Source organism: Oryza glaberrima, chromosome 11, assembly GCF_000147395.1.
Source record: "Oryza glaberrima chromosome 11, OglaRS2, whole genome shotgun sequence".
Taxonomy (NCBI): domain Eukaryota; kingdom Viridiplantae; phylum Streptophyta; class Magnoliopsida; order Poales; family Poaceae; genus Oryza; species Oryza glaberrima.
This window is the reverse complement of record NC_068336.1, coordinates 24,100,419-24,107,535: the sequence shown is the minus strand read 5'-3', so window position 1 is coordinate 24,107,535 and position 7,117 is coordinate 24,100,419. Positions and strand designations below refer to the sequence as shown.

At 48.0% G+C, this 7,117-nt stretch overlaps 1 pseudogene; it reads left to right on the top strand.

Moving 5' to 3' along the window:
• The first annotated feature begins 1,667 nt into the window (after positions 1 to 1,667).
• On the top strand, positions 1,668 to 4,564 carry LOC127753953 (disease resistance protein Pik-2-like; annotated as a pseudogene).
• Positions 4,565 to 7,117: the final 2,553 nt, after the last annotated feature.

Sequence of the window (7,117 nt, the reverse complement as noted above, 5' to 3'; positions counted from 1 at the left end):
CCAGGTCGCTTAGAGCTTGTTCAACGGGATTGGACGACTGACAGATTCGATTCGATCCGTTCGATCCACAGGGTTATAATGTACTTTGCTTTGCAAAAGAAGAAAAGAAAAGTAAAATATTCTGACCTCCCGCCCTATGCTTTGTTTTCCTTGCTAGCTGGTGCTGTAGCATTTACATCTGGTTCGATCTGTACGTATTTAAGCTCTACCATCTTGTTCAGAATCCACAAAGGCTAAGCTTTGCACGCTACAGTCCGTCTGGCACTTTAATTCTGTCTTTTGTATAATCGAATAGCAAAAACTAAGCCAACCAGAGTAGGGTGAATAGTTGGTATATCCAAAAACCAAAAACTTTTAGCGGAAATAAAAGTTACCCTCGAATTCGACGAATCACGGTCTAACCGAAATGAATGCGCCGGTCTGACCACCTGATGAACGTCGGTCTGACCGAGATAAAACTCCGGTCGAACCGCTGAGATCGCCTGCTGCTGACTCCTGTCACCGCCAGTCTGACCGCCGTACTCCCGCCGGTCTGACCGCCGCTATGCCGCCGGTCTAACCGCCGGTATGTCACCGGTTGGACCGCCGAAACCCGGTGAAACACAAATCGAAGAACTCTTAAAGTGGATGATGACTTTATTACTTCTCTATGTGTTTACAAAGTGCACCAACAGCACTCCTTACAAAAATTTCGACTAAACTCGAAACTCTAACTCAAAACTCAACTCAATTGCTCTCAAAAGCGATACCGGGAAGCCTCACGCTCCCCCTCTATTTATACCCGAGGTAGGCAGCCTAAAGCCACGAACCAAACTCATACTAGGAGTCCTAAACACCTTAGGAAACCCTCTAGTACAAGAAAGAAACTTTACATAACCAATCGTATCAAATTTAGACTCCTTCCAAATTCGACTCCGCATCCCATACACACACAATAACTCCATCGTATGCCATATGGAATCTCCATCAACTACGTGCATCAACTCTAGCCTTATTATCCCGCATGATCTCTGACCACCACGGACGTCGTCTTATCCCCAAGCCGACTCCCGGTCCATCACCACAAATACTCTCCCGAGACATCGAGTCATCTACACATGGAACAAACAAAGAAACCATATTCCGAGACCATGCTATCTCCAACTTGACTCATTAGCAGCAAACAATAGTATTACATACGTATAGTATCCATCTAGAAGCCATAATTATGAAATAATCACGGATATCCAAATAAACAACCTGAAACCGAAACCGACACAGCGTCGGCCGGTCAGACCGCGGGCTGGCCGGTCCGACCGCTCGATCACCACCGGTCTGACCGGCAACACCTGCCCAGTCTGACCGGTCACATGAAATAACAGCGATTTCCTGTAGATTCACCTGTGAACTCCAATCATCTCCAAAACCACTTCGTGAATAAATTCCAAATAACAAAACCAATAATCTCCAATGCCCAATTGTTCATCACAGAATAATAAAAAAAAAACAACTTTGATTTTACATCTTTTGTTCGATCGATCGATCGATCGATCAATTCCCTCTACTCTATATACAAATATTGCATCATATCGCTAGCAACCCAAATATTCACCAGCTAGTAGCTAGAACATAGAAGAAAGATCAAGATCAAGATAAAGAGATATATCATAAGATAATTGCATCCCACAATGGCGCACCTGACGAACGGCGCGGTGGACTCGCTGCTCGGTGTGTTGTCGAAGGTGGTGAAGGACGAGGCGAAGCTGCTGGGAGGCGTACGTGGAGGGCGACATCGATCCAGTTCATCAGGGACGAGATGGACAGCATGAACGGCTTCCTCCTCCACCTCACCAAGTCCAGGACGCCGCACAACGACCAGCTCCGCGCCTGGATGAAGCAGGTCCGCGACGTCACCTACGTCGCCCGACGACTGCATCAGCCTCTACATGCGCGACCTCATCCCGTCGGAGGGCGGCCTCTGGCCGTGGATCCGCCACATCCCCAAGCGCCTCCGCCCCGTGCCGGCCCGCCACCGCCTCGCCAACAAGATCCACAAGCTCAAGGACTGCGTGCGCGAGGTCGGCGAGAGGCGCCTGCGCTACGACGTCAAGCTCCCAGAACAACACAATTCGGAGGAGTCGCCATTGCCGGTCCTCCGAGACAGCAAGGCTGAGGAGAAGAAGGACGAATTCCTATGTTTCAGCTAAATCTTTCAAAGGAGTGATCATTGAAGATGTTTCAGCTGAATCTTTCAGAGGAGTGATCGATAAGCTCCCTCATAGTCTTGGACATGATGCTATTGCTCGCAAACACCTAGAGGATATCCTGAACAAATGCGTCGAGATCGAGGGGGATCATGTGGCCATCATGAAGATGCTGCTACGTGCTCTGTATGTCTAACCCTACGGGACCGTATAGTAGAAGAAGTGCGAGATTTATTCACGAAGCTTGAGACTACAGGAGCAGATGTGGCCAAATTGGTGATGATTTTCTGCTACAGCAAGCTGCCCACGCACTGCAAGAGCTGCCTGCAGTACCTGGTTACCATGGGAGAGGAAGATAAAAGAGTAAAGTCCATCACCGATTCCTAAACTTGTACCGCTGTGTCATCACGGTCCCTAAACTCTCAAATTGACCGTTCAGGTCCTCAAACTTGTTTGACCGTGTCATCCCGGTCCCTAAACTTACAGATCACTCGTTTAGGTCTTTCAACTTGTTCAGTTGTGTCACCCCGGTCCATAAACTTGGATTTGAATATCATCTGGATCAAATATGACGGTCTAAAGACTTTATATTTAAAAATAATTCATGACTTTTTCATGTGAACTCTAATAAAGACAAACTTTATATCAAAATTGTATCCCTCAACGAGATCTACAACTTTGTAGTTGATTTTTTTTATTTTAAGTCTTTTTTTCCAAAAATGTAATTTTAAAATTAAAATTTCAAAATCTATAAACATGCAATAATATTTTGGGACCCTAAACAGTTTTAATTCAAAAATATTTCAACTACAAAGTTGTAGGTCGCGTCGATGGCTACAATTTTGATATAAAGTTTGTCTTCATTAGAGTTCACATGAAAAAGTTATGAATTATTTTTTGATATTAAGTTTTTAGACCGTCCTGTTTAGGGACCGGGGTGACACAACTGAACAAGTTGGAGGACCGAAACGAGTGATTTGCAAGTTTAAGGACCGGGATGACACAGTCGGACAAGTTTGAGGACCTGAACGATCGATTTGCGAGTTTAGAGACCGGAATGACACAGCGGTACAAGTTTAAGGACCGGTGATGGTCTTTACTCAAGATAAAATCAGCAGGTCGTGCTTGGTCAGGCGATGGGTCGCCGAGGGCCTCCTGCCCCTCAGGGTCGTCGAACCGCCTCTTACCACCATGGAAGAAGAAGCCGGAGAAGTCTGCAAGAGATACTCTTGAGGGGGCTGCAATAGATTGGAGAAGAGCCACCTCAAGAGTATCTGCAAGGTGACCTCCCTCAAGTATCTGAGCCTCCGGAACACCGACGTTTCCAGTCTGCCGAAGAAGATGGAGGACCTGTGGCAGCTGGAGACGCTCGACATCCGGGACACCAAAAACATGCCAGCCACCGCTATGAGGCGCATCTACCTCCACAACCTGAAGCATCTCCTTGCCGGCGACAACATCAGTACTGACGGCGGTGGCGAAGGCAAGAAAAATGAGTCAGACTCCACCGTGCTGGTACCTCACAGGATCGGGAAGAAGACGGAGACGTCGCGCCATGTCCGAATTAAGGACGGCCAAGCCGACCTTGCACGGATTGGGTCTCTAGAGCAGCTGAGGAAGTTGGGAGTCGTCCTCGACGGTAGTGAAGGTAACATCACTCATTTGCTTAAAAGTAATCTCCAAGCGGAGAGATACCCTGCGCTCACTGTCAGTCTGGATCACGGAGCCACCGCCACCGCCACCGCCGGCTGCGGAGCACATGGCCGGCGACGACGTGTTCGTGACTCTTGACCATTCACAAGAAGAAATCCTAGCTCCCAGTAAACTTGAGAGCTTAGACCTCAAGTGCTTCTTCAAGGGAGGAAATGGCGGCGACAACAGAGGCTATAAGCTCCCTACATGGATCAACGAAAAGCTCCAAGCGCTTTCCAAGATCACTCTACGTTACACCCTACTGCGCGAAGACGGTCTGCGGATCCTCGGCAAGCTGAAGAGCTTGCGCTGCCTCAGGCTGCTTCGCAAAGCATACATCGAAAGGGAGGTCACCCTCGAGGAGGGGGAGTTCGGGGAGCTGAGGCTCCTTCTGCTTGATCATGTCTCCGTTAAGACGGCCTTGATCAAAGCCCGTGCAGCTCCCAAGCTGGAGAAGATTGTGTGGAACTTGGACAAGACGAGGACGTTGGTGACGATCTCCCCCGATGGCATTTCTAGGATCAATAACACGCCCCTACTTTGCTTTGAGGCCGCCGATGCAGCAGCTCCCAAGCTAGAAAAGGTTGTTGACTGGAACTTCAACAGCACGAAGAAGATCACTCTGGACCGGCCGGGGTTCAATCACATTCCTGTAAGTCCAAGAGGGAGCTCAAGAATTCATCAAATAAGGGAGCTCAAGATCTACGTGTTCCCCTTACCACGATATCTACGTTGCTTCATCACAGTAGAAGGAGATCAGAAGGTGGAAGAATAATTAATTGAAGACCTACTTACATATTTCTATATATCTGGGGTTCTGGTAAGAATAATCGCAAGTTAACTGCCGCCTGTGTTCATTTATATTGTAAGGTTGTAACCTGTGTGTGCTGTGATTTAGTTGATCTGTCCAACATAACAATGCATGTCTCGTACTAGCTCTGTTTGCAAATGTACAAAAAAAGAAATGAAGGGAGTATATACCGTGTACGTATCGCACATACTGAAATAGTATATAATATATTGATGTTCCTTGTTGTGTTCAAGTAATATAATGAGTGTAATTTCCGCAGTTACTGTAGCGTCTAGTTTCGTCAGTTATAGTAGTGTTTCGTTTTTCATCGCGCATCATTACTTTAGATTAGAGTGATATATGGTCTGCATGACAGAGGGTAGCTTGCTTTACTTTTGATTGAAAGACCAAGAACGGCTATAGAGGGGGTGAATATAGCAATTCAAAACTTATCCCCGAAAACACTCATCAAACCGGATTTCTCAAAGTTCTTACTAGAATCGTGGCTATTAGAGAAGCCGGACCTAGAAAAGAAGAGAGAAGGAATTCCCGATAGAAGTGAGGTGAGGAGGAGATAGCAAAACTCGTCATCGCAAAATTCAAATTGCAAGCTGAATTTAAATTGGGAAATTAAAAGGCAAAGACAAAACGAAATGCTTCAAATCATTTCATTCATAGGTGTTGCAAAATAACCACTCAACTAGGAGCAAACATACACCTTCAGAGGAACATTAACTCAAACTTAAAAGCCTCTTGTGCAAACACACACCAAACTAATTCTAACACAAAAGCCTCTCGGGCAAACACACTCCAAAGTCACACATAAACTCTCTCACCGAGCATCTCCAAAAGGATTACAAAAGGGGCACCTCCACCATTGCATCCACCTCTCTTTTTATAGCCTAAGACCCCCTAAAACATTGTCACAAATACCCTTAGGGCGAAACCCTAGCTCAGAACAGATTTGGTCCACCCATTGTTTCTTAGAGTTGAAGGAAGCAGTCCAGATTGCTGCCACCTAGTCGATCTGAGCTCCCCACGCTGCGCGGATCCGCGTGCTCATCACTTGCACCAACAGGAAGCCGCCGCGCGGCCATGCAAGACCGCGCCTTGCCCCGCGCGCGCTGGCGAAACCGCGTGGGTCCCACATGGAACTCCTCCACATCGAACCAGTGAGCGCCACGTCGTCTTGGAGAGAGCCCTCGCCAATTCCCGCGCGCGCCTTCTCCTCCCGCGCGCGCCGTCCGAATTTGGCATGGGTCCCACGAGTAGCCGATCTCCCGTGCGAGAGCGCGCGGCCGAGTCCGCGCCTGCCGCGTGTCCCTCACGCGCGCGCCGTCACCGAGACCTCCTGCCTTGACGCCCTTGCTTGCCAAGCTGGGCCGTCGTTGCTTGGATCAGGCCGGCCTGCTCCATCTTGGACTGGGCTAATCTGGTTCAGCCGTGTGGCATCCTGGCCGAGCCCATGATCACGATGGATTGGTGGCCTCCCTGCCAACCAATCACAACACACATGCATATCAAGCCAAGGCACACACATGCACAGCTCAAGCCAATGCACACACATGCACAGCTCGTATGCTTGCTTGACCAAGTCTTCCAACTAAGTGCATACACATGTACTTTCCTCATTGGCTGCATGCTACAGTACGTGTACTGTAGCACTGCTTGCTCCTTTCCTTCGTCGGCTTTCTTTGCGAATCCGGCGCTTGCACTTGACCTTGCGAAGCCCATTGCAAAGACCTCCTTATACAGTGTCCGTCCACCGTGTGCAACCTTGTGTCCAATCTTGTCACCCGGATCCTTGATCGTTCTAGACCTCAACTCCTCCCTGAGTCTAGTCCCGATCCGCTGTTGACCAAGATCGACTCCGATCACCTGCACACACATGAACCAAACAACCGTTGTCTTGGCACAGATGTCGCAACTTGACCAATGTTAGTCCATGCACACACTTCTTGCACTTCCGGTACTTGTCAATTTCCCATCACAAAAGAACTATAACCACACATGGTTTTACACTTTTGTTTTACTTTATTATGTAATAGAGTGGAGAAATTTTATGTTCCTTAAGAGATATCAGGTGATACTAATTAAATTTACACTCTCGAGAGGTATTAAAATTTTTAATACAAATTTACTACTATCTCTTACTCTTAGTACCGAGTAATTTTACCACCCAACATTTGGCTATCTCGAGGTATTCAGCTAGCCGAAGTCCAGCATTTGGTGCGCATTGCCATGGCTGCCATTCTGTGGCGGCACCAGCGGCCGGCCGCCCGGTTGCCATTCTGCAATTCTCTCTCTCTCTCTGTCTCGGATAATTAAATCCAACCTTTCGCCGTGGTCGGCCACCACAACGGCGGCAGCGAGCGGCGGATAATTTACTGGGGAATTTGGTCTCTGCTTCAAATTACTTGCCTCGGACGCTCAACGTACGTACGCACGTAAT